This window comes from Ornithodoros turicata, chromosome 5 (genome assembly GCF_037126465.1).
Source record: "Ornithodoros turicata isolate Travis chromosome 5, ASM3712646v1, whole genome shotgun sequence".
NCBI classification, from domain to species: domain Eukaryota; kingdom Metazoa; phylum Arthropoda; class Arachnida; order Ixodida; family Argasidae; genus Ornithodoros; species Ornithodoros turicata.
This window is the reverse complement of record NC_088205.1, coordinates 25,354,983-25,381,942: the sequence shown is the minus strand read 5'-3', so window position 1 is coordinate 25,381,942 and position 26,960 is coordinate 25,354,983. Positions and strand designations below refer to the sequence as shown.

Sequence of the window (26,960 nt, the reverse complement as noted above, 5' to 3'; positions counted from 1 at the left end):
CGTTGAAATTTTTAAAATATATTGGAATTGTAAACCCTGTTTTTAACTGATGTTTTAAACATTTATGCAATGCTCTTACCAAACAACATATTTATTTTTAACTAGTTGAATCCTAACCAATGTTCTGTCCTTCACAGCTGCCTCGACATACGCAAGAAATGGGTGCAAAACCTGAGCAGTGCCCACAAACTTCGATCACCGCAGCACCTCCAAAAAGTAAAAGCATATGTGTCACATGAGATTTTTAAAGGTATTCATAGTATATAATACCTTGTATAAACTGTTGTAGATCTAACCCACCTCTACAGTATACACCCTCAGGAATTAAAACTCGTTGTGGAACTGTGATCATTGTTTTTAGTTACTAGGCATGCACATATATGCTATAAGAAGAAAATTATTTCTTGAGAATGCACTACTGTTGATCACACTCATGCAGCTGTAGGTTTACCTTCGGCCTCTTGGAACTCTCTGTAGTTGCCTTAGCTGCAGGAGGAGTGTCCTCCAGCATGTCAACTACTTGCAGAAATACTGACGTATTTAAGATTATGACACAGTTTGAAGGATTTCAATTCAGGAAATTTGCAGTGGCAGGGCCTGCCAGAGTGAAACCTACTGAATATTTTATGGTGTCGAAGTGGCAGTTCCTTCAGGGTAGGAATATCTTAGATGGGAGCAAAAAGCTTGAAATTAACAAAGTGTTGTTTGCATTAAGCAATTTGTAATATACTGAACACATAGGCAGCAAAACAAAAATTTAAAATTCAGCATGTATGAAAATTGGGTGCAACAAATTTGCATAGTGTACCTGTACATTGTCATTCCTGAGATATATATTGTCATTGCAGGGAGGTCACAAAACAATAAATGTATTGTTTTGTTACTTCCCTGCACATTCATTGTGATGCTTGATATATGCCAGAATAAATGTTGAACTTGAAAAATGTATATTCTCTTTATTCATAGAGCATAACATCACTTATCTTCTTTACAAAAGCATATCGTGTTACATCTTTGTCACGCAGAATGCACAACCAAGAAAGCCATCTTCCATTAAACATCACGTTTGACATGATTCAGTTGGTATCATTTCATAGACAGGGTACACCAGGGCTCCCGTTTCAAGCTCTAAATCGTCATGTTGCAGTTTGGAAACCGTACATGTGTAGTGCAAGAGAGCCCTCACACATTAAAATGTAAGATGGCAGTCACGGTTAATTCAAAGTAACTCCTATGAGAGAGACTGACGCTGCAGAAAAGTATGCAAACTGCGGAAAGTGTCACAGAAGATCTTCAGAAATCGTGCCTGGTTTCACGGCACTGCTACCACACTCCCTTTTAGATGACGATGATAATGATTGGAGTTTCAGATGTGCAGCTGCATTTTTTGCAACGTGCTCCACATAACAAGCATGACAAAGTCAGCAGTGGATGGCAGGCCCTCGTCCCTACGCAGCTTTGTTCACGCTGCAGTTCTATTCAGCAAAAGCATGTGAGTACGCGTGAAGGACATTCAATTTCACCTGCAAATAATCAGAGCAAGTGAAGGAAGAAAAAAAAAGAGCGGTACTTCAAAAGGAGATAAGTCTTGTGTCTCAAGGTGGTGTTACCACTTACTAAGTAACTTGATTAAGTTTACATCAATACCTAGATTAACTGGCCTAAGCGTGATCTAATTGCGTGAAGTAATTGTTTAAGATGCTTCGGTGTGTTCATATTTGCGAGGCATTACGTCGAAGACACCACTGTCGTTCACTAAAAGACTCTTTCTTGCTTGATATAAATCACACTAAACGCATACGCCTGTCTGAAACAACGGCTGTGATTCTACGGGGCGATTTTTTCTACCATGCGGGTATATCCTTTCTGGGACCGTTCTTTGTGGAACAATTTTTGTCCAGAACGCAGCACGGGAGATTATATACATGGTTGTTGTTAATCTCACATCGTTTCTTATTGAAATATTGGCTGGGAAACGTGCTGTAGTACAATCCCCAGCGCTACACTGCAGTGACGGTCTAGTTTCGGAATGCAAAACATAACGTAATTAAGAATCGAACGGCAGGACACCCGTGAAACACTGTTAGGATACATCAGTATACTGGCACCTTACAAAATTGTATAACGACAAACAACGATCAACGCCTGCAGCGCAATAAATACTCACAATCTCTGTTGCCTCCCATTGTTTTCTATGGGCGCACAAAGCGCTTTAGGGCCTCCCAACATGGCGGCCCGAATGCGTGCCTCTCCCCCACGAGCCCCTCTCCCATGCGCGATCCAGCCTTTATACATAGAGATCAGTGGTCGCTCCTTGCGCGACTGATGACCCCGGGCGGCAGTGACCAACCAATCAACGCAAAGAAGAAGACGAGGTTCCGTGAATGGACAAACGATTCCGTCGTCGCAATTGTCTGGCCCTCGTCGGTGTATCTCGAGAGCACGGCGAACGTCGGTGGGGACCACTGATCACTGATCAGATATCAGTTACGTGGGCACTCTCGCCGTTCTCTGCTCGACGTCCCCGCTCTGAGAGCGGCGACCCGGCAGTGGGAACGTTGCTTTAACATGACGAAGACCATGAGCGCGGCCGGCACTTTGTGCGTCTCAGAACGACGGTTTTCTATTTCTCTTTTTCTTTTTTTCAGCTATTACCATTGTAGTAGGAAATGCATTTTGTAATGGAATGGGTAAATCCGACACGCAGTTTCTGTTTCCTGCAAACGAAACGTTACATTGGTTAGGGAAATATCGGAGTTCAATTTTTAAGAAATTAAAGTTTTCAATCGAAATCTGATAAAATTATTTGCAGTACGTGACAAAGGTTCATTAAGATAAATGTCGCTAATCGCATATTTTTCCGGAGCGTGCGTTTCGTATTAGTTTTTCTTTTTCTTTTGTTACTGAAACACCCTGTATATCCGGAACGGTTCGTTCGCGAAGAATATTCTTGTAAAGTATTTAAAAGAAAAGAAAGAAAGCGTATCGTTTCAATGCACTCAAGATATTCGCCGCGAAATCCCTATACTCCGCACGAAGCTCACAATAGCGCAGAATAGCTCTTCCCATTTCTCACGCATGACTATGTTAACTGCCCCAGTTTTGCAAAGCGGTACTTTTTAATGACGCCTGTCTTTTTCCCCTCCCACCGGATGATACAACAGTAACAGGAGAATTCCTCGCCCATTGTCTTCCCGCGTCGACGGGAAAATTCTCGGAACCGTCGTGGCGCGAAGCATTACGCGAATGATGGTCGACGGACAATTAATTTTTAGTGGCCATTGCGAAGCGCAATTTGACGGAAGGGGTCCGGCGCTCCTTTTGTCGCCGCCGATTTTAGCGGAAAAAAAGATGCGCGACGAACTGGCAACAATGGTTTCACGGCCGTTTTGGCGCGCACCATGGGATCAAACACGCCCATGCACTCCTTTAGGCTTAGGTGAAGCATGATACAAGATGGATGCTTTACTGTCTTTTCATGTAAGTTGAAGGTTTGTTTTCGCGTTAGTGAATGCAGCCACGGGATAGTTTCCGCGGAAGTCCATGGGAAGCGCGGCGCGTTCTTTCGCATGAAATTGCTCACATTTTCACTGCGTGGCACGTGTATTTTAAAAGGTGTCAAATCTGTTATTATAAATCAAAGATTGTATTCCTTCTTTTTCCTTTTTTTTTATGAGCACCGAGCAGACATTCTTTGCTGTTCAGACCTGAGGTTGTTTAAGATTATCTTCTTTCTACCTGAACCTCTTCAATGACAGGGCAGTTTTACAATAGACACGACTTTCGCATCGAAAATTTTCCTAGAAACCTCTCTATATATGGTTCCGAAACATCTGGTCGAATGTCGTTTCATCGAACACCGCTTCGTCGAAAAATGGACGAGTCCCTGAACAGCCGTTTCATTGGATCAAATGCATCACGTGATGAGCGACGGCACACAACTGTCCAGCAGGACTCGTATAGCGATGCGAGCACGGAGTGTTCGGGACAAGATGGCTGCACTGGTGCGGCCAGTGTATCCATCTTCCTATTTGGACCTCTGCTTACACAAGGTAACTCGCGTATTCAAACGAATCGTGCGCGTGGCGTATACACTGAAAAATGGATGCACCAGCGACCAGGAAAGATCACTTGGTGTAATTAATCACACCTGACGAAACGGCATAGAGTATACCGTATTTTTTGTCAAATAATTTTATGTGATTCTTCATCTAAAACATACACGCATGCAAATATACCTGGGATGATGGGATGGTGGGCCCAAAACCAAACTATTATCTGCGATAACATTTTCGATCCTATATCTACGTGTGTATTATATTCATGTTGTAGTCATTAGTTACATCATCGTCGAAGTAGGCCATGCAAGTCCCTTAATTGAGAAAGTTTACTTCTTTTAGTTAACACAGGTACGGCAAAGATACTTCTATACCAGCTCAAGGAGGAGGAGGTGGTTGTGGCAACGCTCAATATCGGGTTAGATCAAGTTAGTTTAGGACAAGTTTAGCTAGATTAGTTCAAATTAGATTTCTGTACTGCCTCCGAGGGAGGGGGAGGCTGCACGTGACATTAGCTGACTACGTATGGTCCTCCACAGACTACGCCTGGGGCGCGTCAACGTCATTTCCGTCACTTCACTTCTTCAGTTTTTCGACTATTCTTTGGAAGGCAGCAAACACGTCGTCGTCGCGTGATGCTCGCAGTGCTCGAACAACTGCCTAGCAATACGAGGTTATGGACCGATGCATGCAAACCAACGGTATTTTAGGGTGTAATTCCGTATCGGGACCACTCGTTTTTTAAAATTTGTGAAGGCGTTAGGAAGGTAAATATTGCAGAGAAGTGGAAGAAGGTCATATACTGAATCTAAAAATGTAAGAATTATAAAATTCTGCGGGCTACAACTTTTTATATGCGTTTCAACAACCCCATCTGATTCACTTTTAGCGCAGGGGGAACACGGGTCTGCTAAGCCTAACGGAGTCGAAACTTTCCATCTTGCAAGAGGTAGGGTCGTTGAATTGGGCTAAATCGCCCCCTCACTTTAGTGAGGTTAGTCTAGGTTAGGTTCTAGGTTCTAGGTTCTAGGTTCTAGGATTGGTAGGCCCCCCAAGCACGCACTATGCGGTGCGGGCGTCGAGACTGTGCCTCGGGTTAGATCAGAAGGTCCTTAGTAAAGAGGGCGGATAGCCTTCCAGAAACGGGCGATAAAATTAAATTGTTATACGTTTCACGCAATATACGAGGGTCATTCCTGTTTAATTTTGTTACTAATTAGCTCCTCTTTCACGTAAAAGCGTTTGATTTTTGTTTTTATTCCTTTTTCTTAAAAAAAGCCTATGGTCCCGATACGGAACTACATCCGTAATATATTCCGAGGAGCATTTTCGGCCACCATATACCGACTGGGAAGACTTAGCAGCCAGGCTGAATGCTGTTGGAGGTGCCGTGAAAACTGTGCCGCCGAAAGCGGCCCCACATTTTCCGAAGCCATGTATTATACCAGTTTCTGTTCTCCATTAAATCCTCCCACGTTGCATCCTGCGTGGCGAGTAATCTGCAGGAGCTCCCCTCTAGGTTTTACACCTGCGCGTTGTGAATATGAGTTTGTGGGTACAGTTGTGTGCGTTCGTCTCCAGGCATTTTCTTTCTCCCTTTCCTTCTCGCGGTAGTTGATGTTATTAAAGCACTTGTCGCTCAATATTATCTTGTTCTAATTTTGTTACGAGCTAGATCATGAAAGTGCCACTCTTATATAAAGCGCTGAAATAAATCGAATATACCAGTTTTTCCAAGATTAGACCCCGGGTTTTAAAATACACATTCAAGGGGATATATGTTTATACCATTAGGTGCAAATAATATACCTTCAGGGGGTATAAAATTACTTTTATACCTGGGACAAGCTGTTTCTACCCTAAAACGTATAACATTTTCTCACAGTGTAGTACGTGGGCTGCTCTTTTTGACAGGCGGAATAGCCTCCTAAAATCTATTTCATCTAACTGAAATCCATCTTGAAGGCTACGGCTGCGTGGTTCACGGTTCGCAGCTTCCGTTATCTTCCAGGCAAAGAAACCTTCCGCCATTTTCTTGTTCTCTGTGGGCGCATGCAACGTTAACGTCTTTTCAACTGGGTTACACTCTCGTATAGTACCGATCACGGTATATGTAGTTTGCCTAAGCCAAAGATTGCGCCACTTTTACCGAAAACGAGGAAGTTACGTCACGCGTCACGACGAGCAAATCACGGGCACGCTAGGCCCGCTGTGACAGCCTAGTTTCCTCGTTATGCGTGCAACTTCGTTATCGTTTTTCGTTTCGGTAAGCTAACAATTCCTTATGTCGGTTCATTTCGCTCGCGCAGCGATTAAGCCCCCTGGACAGCAGTTAGACATGTTGACGTGGACTTACATCTCCATGTTTGAGTTTTCTTCTTCCACCTTCCCTTTTCTCTCTCACTCTCTCTCTCTGCTTATATTGTTTGTCCATATCTGTGTACCAGCCACGAACAGTATTCACCAGCAAGATTATTGTTATATGTGAAAGTTGACGTAACGCCTGGCGAGTGCCGGCGGCGGGACCCGAACTTCACTCCGACGCAATCTACATTATTATGCATGATGTAAAACCCCGAGACTAGGGAAACACGAAGGGACAGACACAAACACGAAGTCCCAAACACAGCTGTGTTTGAGACTTCGTGTTTGTGTCTGTTCCTTCGTGTTTAGCTAGTCTCGGGGTTTTACATCATCCTCTTCACCAGCTCGCTTGCTTCCTAGCCATTTTTCCATACATTATTAATGTTTGATGACTTCGTAAATTATATTAATGTATTTTTTTTAAGTTGACGGGAAAATAATTCGCAGTGGGTTTCAGGACATGTGGAAGGGTTCCCGAATGTTCTAATTAACTGCGCACATTTTTGATTTTTCGATTTCTGGCATACCCATTCTCCTCCTTTCGGATCGCCTCATACGCTGCATGCGAACCGGCACAGATAACATCCCGTGATAAAATTCGACAAAGCAAGAGGGTGAACACACAAAAAAACAATCAGAGCGATTCGGGAACACGCTTTTCACACGCACATTTTTATTTCAAAGTACCTTATTCCCAATATGCGTGTATAGAACGTGGAACACAATTCGTTTCGAAAATATCATCTCCCCAATACGAGAGTGCTCCCGAACGCAGCCGTGCATAAAATCCCTCCAAACTTCGATACTTCGATTATTTGTTTACTATTCTTCGAATCCTAGTCTTCTGTTTACCTTCCTACAAGCGCCCGTTCACTCAGAAAAATAACGGCGCAAAGAAAACGGAACAAAACTGTCGTCGTCGCAGGGTACGTGCCATTGTTGAGAAAACGTGCGCGTAGCAGACGACATTATATGAGGCAGGCACGCGTTTTTCAGAAACCCGCATCTGCGTCATTATTCCGCTAGGGTGCGCCACGTTTCTGCGTCGTTCAAAAAATTACCGTGGGTTCGATATAAACGTGTTTATGTGTGCGCACTGTGTACAAATCAATGCTGCTTCTTGAAACGAATCTACGGACAATAGCAGGCGACATTTTGGGCGCCATGTTGGTTCCGTCGTGCGCATTCAGCGAGTGTGTCTCGCTGCTGGAGCAAGTGACGCCTGTCAATCAAGCGGGACTTTTGTCGCCTTTGTGGTGACAGTGGGGAAAAATGGAAACAAAGATGTCGTTTCACGCGCATGCGCACAAAAGAGCGTGCAAAGGGACGATAATATAATGGGTGATGTTGGCGTTTCGAGTGTGGTCTCGGTTCGCAAGATTTTGATGTTTCAATACTGAAGCTTTACGTTATTGCTGGTGTCGGAGGATGCGGAGCAGCTCACAATGTCTATGCGAACCTAACCACCCTAACAAGCAAAACGGATAAGCAGCTTACACGTATCCAGAAGCACGAAACAGATAGCCCGATAGTCTTCTATATTATTGTATGGGAAGGCGCAAGGAGCTGAGAATTTGCCTGCCTAAGAAAAGAGAGAGAGAAAAAAAGAAGAACGCAGAAAGAACAGGTGAAAAAAAAAATTCAACGCGTGTTTCTGGTCCCTCACAGAAATATATAAATTGTGATTTACGCGACGAGCTTCACTCATGCCGAACGAAAAAGAAAAAAAAAACAGTGCACAGCAGGAGACCAAGTCAAGCCAAAGCGCAAGGCGTTTTAAGAGGACATACCACCCCCTGTTTTCTATGTGAACTTTGCATAGGTTTTGTGGCTGAACTACGAGACAGATCGTATTGCGGAAACCTTCATTGGAAAGGTGACGTCAAGATCTCTTAACTCTGGGAACTGAAATATCGCTCTAGCGTTGTAATTTTTTTTTACGGACCCCTGAAGGTGGGAACCCCTCTGTTTTCTATGTGAACTTTGCATAGGTTTTGTGGCTGAACTACGAGACAGATCGGAATGCGGAAACTTTCATCGGAAAGGTGACGTCAAGACATCTTAACTCTGGGAACTGAAATATCGCTCTAGCGTTGTAATTTTTTTTTAAAAAAGAAAAAGAAATGAATTTTGTCGCTACAGCTTCAAAAAATCCAAATAAATAAATGAAAGCAAATAAAAACAATCCGCTTCTGAGGTTAACCGGGGACATGTTTCAGGATTCAAATGACGCGTTTTTTGTGTGTTTTTAGCATTCTGTTTTTCCGAAAAAGAATTAAAAGTGAGTACAGGCATGCATCCAAGGCGTTTACCACTGATTCCGGAAGGTGGCGCCGTCCGCTCGCAGCGCCCGAACGTAGTCCGCTCGTAACCATCCGCGTATTGCGCAGCAGCTGATCGGCGTCCGTGGTTTCGGCGGTTCGTCCTGAAGTGACCAATTCGTGGCTAAGTTACGCGTTTTTTTCACTTTCTTGTCCTGTTCATTTGCTCTCTGTCCTTGTGTGTTTTCTGCGTGTTCATAGTATTTACCCATTATGGCTCGAAGTCACGTCTACGGACAACGGAAACGTAAGAAGAAGGACTTTGCGAATTTACGTGGTAGAGGCAGGCATGTGACGGAGCCTGCGGATTTGAGAGATTTTGGTAATGCAGGATGCTCCAGCCGTGCTGTTCCCAGTGATCGTTGCACTTCGACGACTCCACATCGCGCAGATACCCTTGTAGGCTCAACCTTTGGTGGTAGTGTTGTTCCTCAAACTGTAACTGATGCCGGTCGGAATGCTTGTTTCGCTTCGAGCACAAGCGAAATTCGTCCTTCAAATTCGTCATTTGCTGATTCAGCTGAGGTAGATAATGTAGTCCCCTGCAGTTCAGGTTGTGACGAGCTTGCCGGTTCCAGAGCAAGTCCCGTTCCAATCACTGCCGCTGTTACACCCAGTCGATCTTCATCTTTCGATACTGGCAATGTTCACCAGACACAGAGTCAGCGCACAAGCAGTGTGAATGGTCGGCGTATAGTGGAGATTGATCACTTCTTCTCGTCTTTGCAAAGTTTGTCGGTACATAGTCCGTTTGGTTGCGGCCTGGCTGACATGGAAATTGTATCAGAACATCGGCGAGGTCTGTGTAGCTCTTTCAGTTTGAAGTGCAGGATGTGTCTGAGGAAAGATGTAGTCACAACAGAGGCACCAGTTGATCAACTTGTTCAACAACGCATGGACGTCAATTCCTCAGCAGTGAACGGTATCGTGTCTATAGGTTCTGGTTTCTCAGGCCTTCGCGAGCTCCTAGGTGCTCTGGACATACCCGGCATGGCTGGTAGCACGTACAGTAAGTATCAGGATATTGTTGCTAAAGGAATCGACGAAACAGCTTGGGAAGAAATAAGAAAAGCAGGCATTGAGGAAGCTCGGTTAGCTAGGGAGGCTGGGGACGTCGATGCTGACGGTTTTCCTATAATTACGGTCGTTGCCGATGGTGCTTGGTGCAAACGTTCATACAAGAACAAGTACGACGCTCTTTCTGGCTTGGTAAGTAAAAATTTTTATCTACACTTAATAAAGGTGCCCGAAAAAGGAGGATTTATCTTGCACACCGCTTGGCAGACGGGATATACAGGAAGTCTGTGCCCACCATTTGTGGAAAGAACACTATGAGCATTTATTTGGAGGAAAAAGTTGACCCCTCTGGTGCTATTAGTGGCACTGCTGTCTTTTGGTAAACACACTTTCTAGAGTGGTATACATCCTGTGGCATTAATTCGTATGATACGCGTACAAATGCATAATTCCTCGAAACATTGTCATTGGGGGTAGAGTTTTGTGGAATACAATCCTGACATTTTTTCGTTTTTGCAGGCTGTAATTGTTGGGTACCGCACAAAGAAAGTACTGTTCCTAGGCGTCCGGAACAAATTTTGTACACTGTGCGCAAGTTCCAAGGCAGGGTCGAGCCCAAAAAAGCATCTGTGCTTCAAGAACTGGGACAGCAGCTCTACCAGTATGGAGAAGGATATCGTCGTTGAAGGCTTCAGGCGCAGCATTGAGTTGCACGGGGTAAAGTACTTGCAGTTGATCGCTGACGGTGATTCGAGCACATACAAGTCAATTCTTGAAGCTGCACCGTACCAGCATCAGGTAGTTCAGAAGGTAGAATGTCGCAACCACCTTCTTCGAAACTATGTAAGTCGTCTTCGAGATGTTGCTTTGGCAAAGAGAACAACCCCCATTCCCCCATCGTTGAAGAAGCTACTTCTGGATAATGCTGTTCGACTAAGAGTTGGAGTTGCTAGGGCTATTCACTATCGCAAAGAGCAGGCCGAGTTCAGCAAACAAGATCAGATTCGGAACCTGGTGGCTGATATCCGTAATGGGCCACTCCATGTGTTCGGCGACCACGCAAAATGTGCGGGTTACTTTTGCAGTGGTCCAAAAGAAGGGGAAGTCAATCACGTCCCAGAGCTCAGGAAATGCGGACTTTTCAATGAAATCCTTGTAGCGATGAGTCGTTTGGCAAACAATGGTAGCAGCTTGATCCTTGACGTTAACAATAATGCTGCAGAACATTTCAATTCTCTCGTTGCAAAGTTTTCTGGCGGTAAAAGAATAAACTTTTCCCAGAGGGGATCATTCGGAATGCGGGCTTCAGGAGCTGTCGTGTCTTTCAACTCTAAGCAGTACCATCGTGCTCTACATAAGGCAGTGTACAACACCAGCCCTGGGAAGTATGCAAAAATTATGCTGAAGCGTAAAGCAGCTGTTCGTGCTGCTTGCATAAGGCATCGGAGTTCTGGGGCTGCTCGCTGTAAGCGTTCACTTGAAGGTGCGCCTTGCAAGCGTGCTTCCAGCGACAACCACTATGGTTCCATAGTGGATGCTCCAGACATGAACCACGATGACTATGTTGAAGCTGCTGCGGCGTACAAGGATTCCCTTGTGCTCTCCCAACCAGATGCAGAGCAGCTCGAGGCTGATACTCGAGGTCAAGAAGGGAGAACTTTGTGGATGCAGGAGAGGCGAAAGCGACTCACCGCTTCTAATTTTGGCAAGGTATGCAAGATGCGAGATGCAACGAGCAGTGCAAGTACTGTTCGTTCCTTGCTCTATGGTCATTTTGACACTGAGGCTCTCCGATATGGTCGCGACACTGAGCCCATTGCAATTGCTAAGCTGCAGGATGAGTTAGGGGTGACTGTTTCACCATGCGGCCTTGTTGTTGATCAGGAGTTTGCATACCTTGCTGCAACACCTGATGGGCTTGTCGGTGATGACACTGTCGTGGAAGTGAAGTGCCCTTATTCGGCTCGGCCCCTTACCCCTGTGGAGGGAGTGCGGGCAAAAAAAATCACCTTTTGCACTATTGATAACTCTGGTAATATTTCGTTGAAGGAAAACCATGACTACCACTATCAGGTGCAGGGACAGCTCCACATCACTCGACGTCAGTTTTGTCTTTTTGTGGTATATTCTGGCGAGGAAATTTTTGTCCAGAAGATCGAGAGAAATGATGGCTTCTGGAGCAAAATGATTGGCCACCTTAAACTGTTCTACTCGCATAGCCTTCTACCGGAGTTGGTTGACCCTCGTCAGTCCCGTGGGCTGCAGCTCAGAGATAACAAGAAGAGTGACCATCAGGTTGCCTCGCTCTGTGATGCCGCCAAAACAACTTCCAATCAGGGCGATTCATCCAGGAAGAGACGGAAGACTGGTAAAGATAACTCACCTGCCGCTGTTCTGTAATTATGGCTAGACTGTGGATTTACGTGTCATTTAGTTTGTGCGGCTCCACCTTTGCCAAGTGTTTTAATGCATATTCATCCATTTTGCTTCATAATTTACTGAATGTTTTTCCATATACATGTCTTCGACTTTGGCTCAGGCTGCATATCTTCACGTTTGTGTTTCATATTTAAGTTACCTTTTTCCATTTTTACTGTGCATATCTGTGCATATTTTTCAATTTTCCTAAATATTTATATTAATATATTTCTATGTATAAATCCACAGACTAGTCGTGCGATGCTTGTCATATTTTAAACATGGCGTAAGAGTGTGAAATCTGAATCCAGCCATCAGCACGTGAGGATCTAAGTATGAGAATGGTGCACAATCTCCCAACCGTAGAACCGTCTTCCCCGGCATTGTTGAAACACGTCCACACGTTGATGCTATATGTGTGAGGCCATCATGGTATTCTACCTTGGCTTGAGTGTATGAAGATATAGCAAAGCTGTCCCCAAACCGTCGTTCTTCCCAGGCATGGTTGAAACACGTCCACACGTTGATGCTACATGTGTGAGGCCATCATGGTATTCTGCCTTGGCTTGAGTTTATGAAGATATAGCAAAGCTGTCCCCAAACCGTCGTTCTTCCCAGGCATGGTTGAAACACGTCCACACGTTGATGCTATATGTGTGAGGCCATCACGGTATTCTACCTTTGCTTGAGTGTATGAAAATTGTGGAAAGAAACATGAATGGTATTCCTAGCACTTTTGAAGCTCCACCAGCCTGTTCAGATGTCGACATCCTGAGTATGAATCCATTTTGATATTTTGACAAGGTCGGTAAGTATCATTGTGCATTTGCCACAAGATTTCGCGGCACGCTACCCAAACCCGGATTTATTTGTCATGAGCATTCTGCATGTATTCCTAAGAATCCTTCGCTGTAGTGGGACGATCATATGTTTAAACACTAAAAACAACAAATTATTTATCGAGCGGTCAAAAGCTTCCTTTTATGAACTGTATATGCACCGCGGAAAGGATGGAAATTCGCCTGCGATCTCTGACGGTGAAAATGAAATCATAGTTCGATTGCCGCGGAAATAAACACTTTCTTTTATTTTTGAATCGGATAGTCCGCAATTGATGCAAACTACACTATGATAAACAGTCGCGTCCGAAATATCGAATATTCAGACAAACAATTCAACACGTCAGCCTGAACAGACTGGAAGACAGGTTGCTTTATCTTGGAATTATGAAATTTTTATCGTGGTTGAGGAAGGCCCGGCTAGCATTAAACCCCATAAAAAAGTAACAACAATACAGTGAAGGAAGTAACAAATCGATACCTGCCGTCTGCACGCACACTGTATCACGAAATTGGCCAAATCCGGCGGCCATTTACTCAAAATCGCCGCCAAAATTTTGGCACGATTTTCGGGTATGTTATGGAGCTATCCTTCCCGAGAACACAGAAAGAAAATTGGAATGGACAAATGGGACTGGCCATCGGGCCCGCTGCGAGCCTGGGGAACACTTAGAGCAGAGGTGGGTTTGGATAGGGCCTCAGTATAGAAATATTGGTGTATGGGCAGGGCACGGGCCTAAAAATCCGGCCCATGCAGTGCTCTACCCCTTCTCAAGAGGCAACTACAGTGCCAAAATGCGCATGACCTGTGCATACGTGCACTGTTTGGTTTGTTTGATAGCTGAAGAAACTCGGGACGGGGGACAAGACAGCCGTTTCTATAGAAAAGCGCTATCACGCATTTTGTTTTCCCAAATGTTCGCGTAAGCCAGACGGACACTTGGTAGTTCGACGAAATGGGCACTTGGACCGTATGACGTGCAACCCATTATTTGAGGGTGAAATCCATACCCGACCCCTAAATCCTCTGACAAGACCCGCCACCCGCGCTCTACCAGAAAATGAAATCCACACCCAACCGGACCCGACCAGCAGGGGCTGCGGCGCCTTTGTTTACTTATTATTTGGTATGATCTTTTCTCTTCGTTGTTGTTGCTGTAGCCGTTGCTTGTTCGTGGCCGACCCGCCAGCAGTGCTTGTGCCAAAAACGCTGCCCGCAACAGTCTCGCTACCCGCGCGGGTGTCAATAATATCACCCGCAACCGACCCGCTACCCGCGGGAAACTCCAAACCGGGATCCGCACCGCAGGATAGAGCGTGTCGTGCAGAACCCTGCCTGCACTACGCCTGAAAACTCCGCACTTCGGCTTTCCTCTTGATCAGCGTCTCACTCTGCTTCACGGAGAGAGCGGTGTCGTGTGTACGCGGTTGCTCCTCTCTGGCTTTGTTGAAGGACGCTCCTTCTGCTGTTCAAACGCGCCCACCACGCCTGTGGGCCCCAACGTGTGTGAGTGCATGTGTGTGGAATTTTGAGTAGCAAGCCGTAGCCATCTGGCTGACATCTCCTAACCCCTATGTAGAAGAAGAACCGAGACCCGACACAAACATTCAGCTGTCGAGTCTCATGAAGTCTGTTGACGTACATGCCGCACCATGTGTTGTCGAATCCGAACCTGGCACGGGCACGTGCGAAAAACGTAAAGCCCGGCCCGACAAGGCCCGCGCAATGCTCTAAAGGGGAGTGCGAAACCCTATCGAAATTTGCTAGCAGTCCTGTGCGAGCGCACCGGCCTTGAGTTCTACTATGAAATAATGGGAGCGCTTTCACGACACCAATCGACAGCAACGAACGTCATGGTTCAACAGCGTAAGTGTCACTGGCAAGAAAAGCAGGGATGTTTTGCAACGGGATGTTGCAGTGTCATATGACCGTCGACAACCCCGCGTCCTTTCTGGATACTGCTGCCTCTGACAAAAATCGCTATTCAGCTCAACTGGAGTCCTCCGATACTCTCAGGGACACGTGATCCTGTGACACCACGAAAACTGAAAACTACGATTACTATATCACGAATAGACACCTCCACGGACAGTCTCTGCGTATCGGGTGAAAAGCTTTAGCCCGCTGCTACCGATCAGAGCAATCTTCATCCACGAGAAAGCGAGGTGGTAGCGGCGGTACGCGACAGTCACACGGCATGTTCGAGAAATGCCAGTAAAACGTAAACAGCAAACGCGAGACAACGAAATCCACCGCGCAAAAGCAAATCGGGGAAAGGAGAAAATCTAAAAATAAAGGAAACACAACCCAGCTCATAGGTCTCCGCCTGTCACGTGGGCTTGTCGTGTCCTCCAATCAGAGACGCGATGGACTTCTTACAAAGTCGGAGGAGTGAGGGCCCTCCTCACTCCTCCGACTTGTGGCGCCATCTATCGCAGAAAAAAGTTCATTTTTGAGTTGAGACGTATGTGATATGTCCTCTTAACAGATGTATCTCGCTTATTTCAAAGAAAGAATAAGTGTTTGTAGTTTTTCTACCTCTCCTCCTTCTCTCTCTTACACACGTTCTCTCTCTGGCTTTCCTTTTCTATTTTTATTTCCTGCGGGCTCACAGCCTTACGTAAACGCATACTGCAGAGGTGTAGATGTATAAGGGCCAACGCTCGAACAGGGATGAGTGTTAATTGCGTTCCTAATAAGCGTATTAGATTAGCAAATGTGTCGTCTGCTTTGGGAAGGAAGGTTCAACGATTTTATATGTTTATGGAGGACGCAAAGTACGAACTCTCCTGCAAGTAACCGAGCTGGAAACCTTGGATAAATTACTTTCGCTACGTGAGCGGTGAGCCCCGTCATGCATAACCCTTTGTGTCCTACTTCACCCTGCCGGCATTCTTAGTCGTAGATTTTAAACTTGTTTCAAGCTCCCTGATCAACGACTACCTGCCATTAGGCTGGAGTCCGGAGCCGTGTTCATCTTGTTGGTCCGAGCTTTTTTTTGTGAAACTGACAAACATTTACTACTAGCGCCGCCGGCATCTTGAAAGTACAAAATGAAAGAAGTTTGTCGGCAGTGCTTTTATTACATTTTCAAAAGAAAACTCTCCTTTTCGAATAAGCTCAATCAATCAATCAATCAATCAATCATCAGCGCTTTCTGTTTTGGCTTTCCTGTAAGTGTCGCTGAAACATACTTCCGATACGGTTACGCAAGCTCGATTCCACCTTTCTACGTAATTCTTTCGACATTATCCCAGGATGAAACGACACGCGCCCTGCCTTCAAGCACCGGGCCGTACATGAACAAAAGAGGAATAAATATTGCACAACGACATGAGAAACATTTTACTAGGCACGGACAAAACGGCAGCGCGTCCGTTACAAGCAGCACCTACAGACACGAACAAGCGCCACGTGCGTTTTACGACTCTTTCCTAGACTTCCGCTTATTTATAGGCTCATCATCCGTGCGCGTTTTCATTGCCAGCGAAACGTGTTCTCCAATTTGTATTCACCCAAAAATGCGCGCGACACTAACATGGCCCACTGTAATGGCCTATTAACAGCGTCCTCCGAACCTCCCCTCACTGGTAGCAGATGCCGGCGTGTCTCCCACTTTTGTTGCACACTGACTCAATTGAAACGTCAACGCCACTGTGATGCTAATTTCCCCAGGAGAGACCGGATATCGGGAGTGACCGAGCATGCAGTGTTGTTCTTGAGATCCTCGCTTCATGCGTTATTTATGAAGTGCCGCGATAGAGGGCAGCATCGTGCGATGATGTGAAAAAGGAAGTAAAGGAACGGCGACAGTGTGGTCGCGCCATCTGAGAACGGGGTTGGAAACTGCGGGTCGACCGTTCGCGTCCTGCAGAACCGTAGTATAAAACGGAATTACTTTACAAAACACGCTCAATATTGTAAAACCAGAATTTCACTGCGCAACGTCCTTCTTTGTCAACCGTTATGCAGAACAATGTTCTTGTTTGCCTGAGTGCAGAGTTGTCATTTCCGATTTGAGGAGAGGCCGCGGCGTACAGAACAGAACAGAGCGGCGTATATAGAACTGCTGTCATAAATGCTAAGTGTTCCAAAGAGACGTGTGCCTCTCATTTTCATTGCATTCTGAACGATAGAAGTTGACGATGAAGAACCAGTCCAGCTGCCAGTCATAATGATATTGTTCTGACTTATTGAAAGTAGAAGGTGTATGCCCTTTCGTGACACTTATGTAGCTATGTTAATTGTTACAAAAGGCGTATGCCCCGCTCTTTCCTGAAATCAGAAGCGACAACTGTATCATTTGGCGCAGTGGACGTAGCAGAGCGTGTTATGCGATGAATCTTGAACTTTTGAAACTTCTGCTTCAGAGTAAGTCATTCGATATGGGCAATCATTTGCAAGCATTCAAAGTGCCATAATTTTAGTGCTTAGAGAGGTTATGACACCGCTGTGTGCGTGGTTCATTACGTCATTCACGCACTTTCACGCCATTCACGCCAGATTATCGAGCAAGAAGCAATTATTGTTCTCTGTGTCATATGGCCCGATATCACCGACGCCGATTATCATTTGAACCGAGATCAACGGCCCCATAAAGGAGCATTAAAGGAGCATGGAAATGATCGGAATAAAATATGACGGGAGAAGTAGAAATTATGATTCTGAGCCCTGTGATACATATTCGCACAAAAAGTTTGAGCGTAGCGCGCAATCCTGGAGCGCGAGGGAGCTTTGAATCTCGCGGCAGAAATGCCCCCTCACTCGGCTGTCAGCCGCTGACGTCATGTGACCGCGCCGTCTTTTTCTTTATTTTTTGCGATTTCTCCGGCGCGCGCTGGCAAGCCGACCGGGAAGCGTTGTTGCTCATCGGACGCCGTGCGAAGGACAAGTGATGAATTGAACACTCTTTAGGCGACACGTCTGCTCTTCTCGACGAAACGTTTTATGGAGTTGGAGGCTAAGTTCCTCGAGCTTCGATTTCGCCACACGAATGTACCGGAGGCTGGTAAGTGGTGCTGCTAAGTGTGAACGAACATTCGGATTGAAATATAGTGCTTCTTCTTGTTTACAAATGCATAGTCATGAAGACGCGGCGCAGTGACCAGTGTTTTCACTTGAAGATGTTGCCGACCATCATGACTTCTCCGTGTTGTGGTCAACACTATGGGCTCTGAACCGCATGGACACTGGCATCTCTGAGGCGAAAGAGCGGACCGATGAACGCATAGCTGTGTAACATTGCGCTTACCATATCTTAGTGATACCAGGAGCGTAACGTCTCCACAAACACTACAACATGAATACCAAAATAAAGTTAGTAAAGTTCATCTGCTAGCGATCTGTGGGAAACCCCAAAATACATGGTCAAATAATCATTTTCTTTTTTGAATGGTCATACGCAGAATACAACACTGGCACATGGAATAAATCTCCAACTGACAGGAACGTGTTTAGTCGTATCACATATATATATGCTGCACACACAGGCACAATACTGTTCACTAATGAACGACACCTCAGCACAATCGGAACAGAAATCACAACCGCGTACGATCCACCTCAACCCGGGCCGTCACTGCAACACAGAGGCCTGGCTACACCTTTTACACTGCCCGCAGTCTTGTTTTATGCAAAACTTACGAGACAAATCATGTAAGAACGCAAGTGAATGTCAAACGCAAATAAATAGCAACAGCGTCTCAGTCGGTAAGTTGCCACGATTCCTGAGCTAGCAGACGATTCTGGCGGGGAGCGGACGCTTCCGGCAGCCAATGAAGTGCTCGGACGCCTGACGTCACCACACGCCAGACTCGGCTTGGGGGAGACTGTCGCCGCGGAGCGCATTCTTCCAAACTAATTTTCTCAGGAAATTCGCGCTTTTCGAAGGAAATATTTTCCGTAACAGTTTATGAAGGTAGTATGTTCATATCAAGCGGTGAAAAAATATATGTTCCAAATGATTTCCATGCTCCTTTAAAGTGATATCTAACATGGCCAAAAACTGCTGTCATCTTGTAAAGCAGTATGTGAAAAGCATTCCCACAAAATATTTATTTTCAAAGTTGTTTCACCACGGTGCAATTCATTTGGAAAATCGCTGCCGCGGTGACAGGCCGGACCGCTCCAACTGCAGACCACACCCACTCTACTGTGACGTTGGTGGTAGAGAGCCCCTCCTTCGTTCGTAGGAAAACCCGTCTGCTACGAATATTGCGAGCTGTTTCTTGTTGACTTCTATTCTTTATATGATTTATATCACGTTTTCTAAAAAACACAAAAAACAAAGGATATATGCAGCCTCAGAAAATAAGATTACGATCACAAGAGTAATATATCCGTGGCGTCTGTGCAATTCTGTGCAATGCGTCGTCTGTGCGTTCACAGTAGCAGAAAGTAAGCGACGGCGGCGGTATTGTGGCGCCACCTGTTAGCCACTGAACCAACTGCGCGGTGAAAACGGTCGGACAGGCTGCACACTGTCGGGAAGCACGGGGTTTTCGCTGTACAAGCGCAGTTAATTTCCGGCTGCACCACTCGTTCTTCCCGTGGTGTCTGCGGTCCCAAAAATCATGGTTGTGTCGTGCACAGCCTTCAAACCCGGAGATCACGTAGCCGTATAGAACGCATGGCGTCTCCGAAGCGGTAGCAGACGCTGCGGACTGCGCGCTGTTGCTCACCTCGATCATGTGATCCCAGGTCAAATGAGGAGCGTCCATACCACTTGCGTCACATAGTGACGCGCGTGGCGGCGCTCATCACGTGCCTATCGTGAAGGCGAAGGGGGTGTTTCGCGCACGGGATGTTCGGAGAGCTATATTGCAGGCGTCCCAATTTCGCTACGGTTGCACTAATTGTGGGAAAACTGTTTTCGGCCGCCTAACCTTCCATACTGACCAAAAACAGAAACAAAGTTGTGGGCCTCTAGACTGCTCCTTTAACTTGTACTTAACGCTAAACTCTGCTTTACTAAAGAGATATATTGTCACTGAAACACTCATTATGTCACGAACTAACGTTTGTAAAAAGAATTGAGTGTTAACTTCAGGTTCTAGCAACCCTCAGCTCGGTTGAAAGTTAACATGCGTTGGTGAAACCGGGTCATAGTCAGCAGGATACAGACCTTGAACACACCTTGGCTGCGACATCCGAGAAGTGAGAACCTTGCCCATTCTATTGGTTCCGGTAAGCACTTGACCTCTCCCGCGGTCGACTACAGTGGCGGAGATATCTTCACTCTAAGAAAAATGAGCCATTTCAGTTATTTTGGGGACTAAATGTACTGCCACGAAAATTAGCCCCTGTCGGGAGTAAATGCATGGGACTAAATGAATGTCAGAGAGTTGGGTCTACATTTCACGCTCTGTCCTAACAGTCCTAGGCACATAATTCGTGTGCATGAATGAAAATACTTCGAAATAAACCGTCAACCGTGACATGCCGAGTGGTATAAAATCTTGCGACATGCATAGCGCACAATATGCAAAGAAAGAACCGAGCTATTTCATACTCGCCGTTCATCATCTCAAAATAAAGTTGTTGGTGTTCTGTGCGAATGGAAAATTGCTAAGTTAGCCAACTTGCATATCCTGATTCCATCAAATTCACGAAGAGCACATTCAGTATATACGTATAGACTGTTGCATTCAGGAGAGTATTTGCCAAGTTCATTGACCATTTGCAGTCCTGGGGGTAATTTTCGGAGTCTGGGGACTAAAATGGGAAGAAATTGCAATCAAGTGGACAAAAAGCTGCAATTACTCCACATTGTACTCCTTTTTTCCTTCTTCTTCTTCTTTGAGTGTGCCGTGATGTCATAGTTGGACTCTTCAAAGGGAACCTCACCAGATAACGCCCCGAAGGCCGACCATTCCACGGAACGGCACTGTTATCGCTCCTCAGCTGTGAAAAGTGAGAGGCGTATATACGCGTTTTTATGACAATTAACATAACCGCATACCTTGTCACAAAACGGTATACACAAATGACCGCGATTAACCACTAAAGAAGTGGGGAATTAGCGATGGCATGTCAGTTAGCCTACCTCAGCTATCAGTTATATTCTGTATGAAGTCATAGTCAGCCAAGGAAAGAGAGGGAGAGAGAGAGAAGAAAAAATGAAGTGAAGAGAAGAGTTGTGCAAAGGATTGATACATAATCTTGCCTCAGGCATTTAGTTCAGACACAATGATTTAGAATTTAGGATTTAGGCATTTCTCCCCCTTGAAATGTTCCGTAGGTAATTGATGAGCGTCATCGCTATACACTCTAAGAAAAAAGGGTGTGATCAGGTAGTAAGCTCTATAGTTACCACCTAGGTCAACATAGCGTCTGATAAAGGGTATAAAATGGTGGTAGACGCAATTATCATATATCTACAAAACTACTTGCTACAAAAAGGGGTACGCCCTCGGTCACCGAATCAGAAGCGGTAACCCTATCATTCGTTGGTACACTCTTAAAAATGAACTTCACCGCATAGCACGCTCCTAGCCTTTTTTTGTGACAATTATGAACAGCATAGGTTTCACAAAAAAAGGCGTACGCCTCCCGTTTTCAACAAACGAGGGGGCTTAATCACTTCCATCGTTCGCGAGCCAACGAGGGGCGGCGCTCTCGTTAACACGAACACGTGACACGTTTCACGTGACGCGTAACGCACTTTTTTCGTTAACGGGACAAAGGCGTAATCTCTTGCTCGCGCAACGACCGACGGTGTCGTCTGCCTAACGAATGTGTTCACGTGCTCACAGGCTCCATCGCCTACATGGCTCATGATCTAACGAGGCGCGAAGCACTCCGGAGCTCGAGCACGTGGTGTATGACGCGCTTCGTTAAAGTGACAGGGGCGTAATCTCTCGGTCCAGTTACGATCAAATTAGGTCGTTTGCCTAACGAGTGGGTCTACCCACTCGTTAGAACGTGAAACACCTTCATTTGGAGATTTATAGAAACGGAATTTCTGCAGCACGAACATGTATTGCTCCACGACTGTGTACAAAATGACATACTGCCCCTTTCATCGTATTTACACCAGTGGTTACAGGAGGGCTGTGAGATATTCTCAAGAAGATGCAGATGAAGACGAAAAAGAAGACGAAAAAGTGACAACGACAAGCCATAGACAAACCATGCGAGCTATCCAAACAAAATTAAACAACCTCATTGGTCGACAAGATTGCAGCCTCGTTGGCAGCTGTAGTTGGTTCAGGGCGGTGACATCACAACACGTAACGGCTCGTTACAAGCACGATAGCCTCAACGAAGACGCTAAACGAGAAGCAGAGATTGTGCCACAGCAGGGCGTCGATAAGTTTCTTCGTTTCGTTATTCGTAGCGACACGCTGACGTTGAAGCTGCCCAAGAAAGATGGCGAAGTGATTCTTCGCTTGGGCGATCACACAAGCAGCTAACTGTGCCCCATGGACGTGATGGCGTCAGGATGCCTTTCAACTGGACGAGACAGATTCTGTAAAGTTCTCCCGTCCGACAAGAAACGCCTTCCGCACCGATTATGAGGACTTGTGACCGTGTACTTCACTCCGTCTTGATAGCTACGGGTGTTGTGGTGAACAACAAAGGCGAAATGGATGCATATAGTAGTGTTCGAATTGTTCTCTTTAATACTACATTGCGGACATAGTGTTGATGTAGCAATGAAAGGAAGAGCAAAGGACTCTGTGGATTTTCTGAGGTCGATTGTCTTGAATAGTTTCATAACATTCTCTTGCTTCGCGCTGCTAACATGGAATTAAAAGAGTTCACTGACGTTCTGTTCAAGCACACTAGAAAACTGTTGCACTGCGAATTTATTTTATTTTAGGCGTCAGGATGCCTTTCAACTGGACCAGATAGATTTTGCAAAGTTGTTCCGTCCGGGAAGAAATGCTGTTCGCACTGTTTATAAAGCCTGACTGTAAGGCTGCGCGTTGTACTTCCATGCCTGAGGAAAAAGTCACATATAGTTAATGAAATAAGTGTACACGTTGAGGAGAACGGGCAGCCTCCTCCTCTTTCTTCTTTTGATACTTCTGATACCACTACGTCTTTCCTTTCTGGTCTCGGAGTCCCACGTGAACTAGAACTCAGCACACATTAGTTCTTGTATCATACTTAAGACCATTTTCACCCGACACCATCGTCAGGGTAGGAAAATGATTTACAATTTTTTGCGTATAGCTCGATGATTATCCTTACAGTGACGTACATGTTTGTTAATTATTTTCACACGACTAGCGAGCCATATATTGAGACGGGAAGAAAAAGAAGATGACGAACGAGCCTGGGAACGAACATTGGAACGCAATGAGCATGTATGACAGCACGAGAATGCGAGCTATCGAAACAAATGAAACAGTCCTATTTGTCAGAGAAGATGCAGCCTCCTGCCAGCCTGCTCTTCGCTCAGGGCGGTGACATCACAACAAGTGAGCGCTCGCAACGTGCAAAATAACCACAAAGAAGAAGCTTCACGAGGAGCCCAGATTGTGACCACGCAAAGCGTCGATAAAGTTCCCCGTCTCGTTAGCTTGAACGACTCGTTCAGCTGTCTCGTGCCGTTAAGTTGAACGTGTGAAACAACTAAGCCCCCAGGGCAGATAACGATATCATTCGAGATGATGGTTGGTTAGGAGCGTGCTATGCGGTGAAGTTCATTTTTAAGAGTGTAGCAGGTGCAACTTTGCAACCTTTTAGGCACAACATATGCGACAACTATCACCTCCTAAAAGGTGTAATTGCTCCACCTTTTTTTCTGAGAGTGTATTGCACCAAATGCTGGGAGCGCACATGCCAGATGACAAGTGACAAAACACGTGATACATAACAAACAGTATTTTAGTCGTTCATTTGTAAAATTTAGCGCGAAATATTGCCGGCATATAAATTTCCACACGATGCTGTCAACGAAAATGGCGTGCTTATTTCGACATCTTTCTTTCTTGCATTTGTTTCGTCGTGTACGTGTTCGCCCAGCATACGTTTGTGCAACTGTCCATTGCCTGTAGTGAGAAATCTAACTCCCCATTCATCATCTCAAAATGAAGTTTTTGCCTGAGAGCCTATTTCTTATAAATACATTCATCCAATTAATCGATCAATTTGCCTGAGGTACCACACATAGTTCCTGAGGGACTAGTATTGCACGATTCCTCTTAAATTAGGCATGGCCTGCAAACACGTTTCTGCCGGCACCGGCGGTCGAGTCACCAGCGTGTAATAAGTAAACAAATTACGAATTTATAGTTTTGAGTTAATAGTTATTTTATTGGCGAGTCAAATGAGAACACTAACGACATGTTGATTACGAGTAGTGGTTTAAAACCGTTTCAGCCAAATTCATTCTATTTTAAGTGAGCCTTATTTACCTTACCTCAATGACGCATCAGTCAACTAGAAAAAGTACAAAATAACGCTGCGCGGTTTGTTTGCTGTCGTTACGGGAGGGAAAGTGTTACAAGCATGAAGGCCATGTTGGGGTGGGACTTATTGCCAGGACGTATGGAAAGAACTTAAGATTAACATTTTATATTCTTTTTATCACGGTATGACTGGCTTGAACCCTTCTCGTTACCTCACTCAACCTAATTATGTGTCACTAAGAGTTGATCATTCTAAAAACGTCGGTGAATATGCTTGATACGGATGTTTTTAAAACTTGATACTTTCCAAGAACGATATCCGATTGGAATGACCTACTGTTCATGCAAACTGTGTTGATACGTTTTACTCATTGTTACTCTCTTGTGGTCATTAACTTGTAGCATCATTGTTGTGACGTGCTTGAGTAACATTAGTTTATATTGTCATGTCCCCCCCCCCCCTACTGCAATGCCTTCCTGGCGAATGTAGGTATCCGAATAAATAAATAATAAGAAAGAAGATTTTCAGGCACACTCTAAATCATGGGTTACAGCGCGTTGAAACTAATGGCTTCACAAAATCCCCTCTTGCAACAATGACCGGAATCAAAGGCACAAAATAATCGTACTCTTTACACGAAAGCTCCGCAACATGGGCGTTATCTGTCTTCGCCGATTTAGTAATACGTATACCACCACCACCATCTGTTGCTTATTGGGTCGCTCCCTAGTCGGGGCAGCAATGAAAGACGAAAACACGAGTGAAAGTAGGGTGAATACGCGATGACCATTGTTCAACGCCGATATCGCAAGGGAGGGACCAGATGTGGCTTAATCACCGCTTGATCTCCAGCCTCCCCCCCCATCAACACGTCCGTGGTCAGGAGCACGGTGCATGTACTTTAAGGAACACGTGCGTTGAACACAGGTTGTCTCGTATGCACTGTCTCGTATGTATTGTTCACACCAGCCACGCGCCGCGTGTCATAATTCATTGCGTGTGCAAGTGACAGTAAATGAGAGGTAATAGAGAAATTTTGTTTGTCGTCTTTAGTGTTTTCACTGTTAATGGTTTGTGCCTGCAGAGTAAAAAAGAAGAAGAAGAAACTTCACCACGTAGCACGGACCCAGCTGTCAAGCACGAGACAAAATTGTGTCGTTCTCTTTCTCTCTCTCTCTCTCTCGATGTGTTCAAAATGTGAGTCGTACGCCTTTTTTGGACAACTTGCAATTGTGACGATTACTCACACCTCGGTCTACCCTCAACTCAGAGGCGTTGGCTTCCTGTTATGTCTCCTATTACCGTGTACGCACACAAACGACATTCTCCACAATGCTGCAGTGGAAGATGCGAATAATGTCCATAGCTTTCTGCTTTCACGTGATCACGGGCGCTCAACGTCGTGTCTTCACGTTTACTGCTAACACTGGGGAACGTCATGCGACACAGCCACAAGATATTCCGTAGCAGACGACAGGAAAAGACGCTGACGTGTCTGCTAAGTGTCGTCTGCTAAATGCGCAATACGCCACTTCCGATATTCTAGCACTGTGCGAATGCTCAACATAACACGGGGCGGAACTTCGGCTCCGTGAGCAGTGTTTTCGCTTTTTCTTCCACTAGAATCTTCCATGAGGATGTCGCTCGTGTGAATACACGGATAAAGAGGTAGTGAAGTGGAAAAATTTCTCCTCGCGGAAAGAAATTACCTTGATAACCACACGAAAGGAACAGGGTTCATCCGTCGTTGCGTGGTTATGACTTATGCGCCAACTAAACCGCCATTTACGCTCTCCCGCTTCCCTCAGGCCACATTTGAGGCTCCCTAACAGTCTAACAGTAGGGCTGCCACATTTACTAATGACGAAAAAGGCGAGCGCGGGGAGGGTTGGGGGGGGGGGAAGGAAGAGGATGTCGCGCACTCCATTTTATTGGAATGTATGTTGTATGTAAATGTTTGTAAATTAGTCAACTCGTTTTTGGATAAATTTAACTTGTTGTCTAAAACTCAATATGGTTTTGTAAAGGGTAAAGGTACGATAACGCTACTAGAGGACATGTCAGATAAGATATACGAGGCGTTAGATAATAATCTTGTAACAACTGCCCTAGCTCTTGATTTGTCTAAAGCTTTTGATGTAATAAGTCATCATAATCTATTAAAAAAGATCGAGGCTATTGGGTTTAGAGGTCCGTTTCACAAGTGGTTTTGTTCCTACTTAGAAAACAGAACGCAAAGGGTTGCAATAAAGGGGACTTTGAGTAAACTTAGTCCCATTCTAGCCGGAGTACCACAGGGTTCGTGCCTTGCGCCGATTTTATTTAATATTTATGTCAATGATCTTTGGACAACCATAAAGGACGTACATGTTTTTCAGTATGCGGACGATACTTTATTACTAACATCTCACGCTTCCTACCCGCATGCTATACAATCTCTACAGTTCAATGCCTGCCTTGCAATGGACTGGTTTCGCAAAAACGCTATATTTGTAAATCCATTAAAATCAAAACTGATCTGCTTCCATAACCCTGTAAAAAGAGTGCCTTGTGACCTCCCAATCTATCTCCATACATCCGA

General features: G+C 45.3%; 1 long non-coding RNA gene across 1 annotated transcript; it reads left to right on the top strand.

The window, feature by feature from the left end:
• Positions 1-17,917: 17,917 nt before the first annotated feature.
• LOC135395406 (uncharacterized) lies at positions 17,918-18,723 on the top strand. The gene is made up of 2 exons (XR_010423063.1): positions 17,918-18,026; positions 18,101-18,723. It is a non-coding gene; the product is annotated as an uncharacterized LOC135395406 (long non-coding RNA).
• The last annotated feature ends 8,237 nt before the right edge of the window (positions 18,724-26,960 follow it).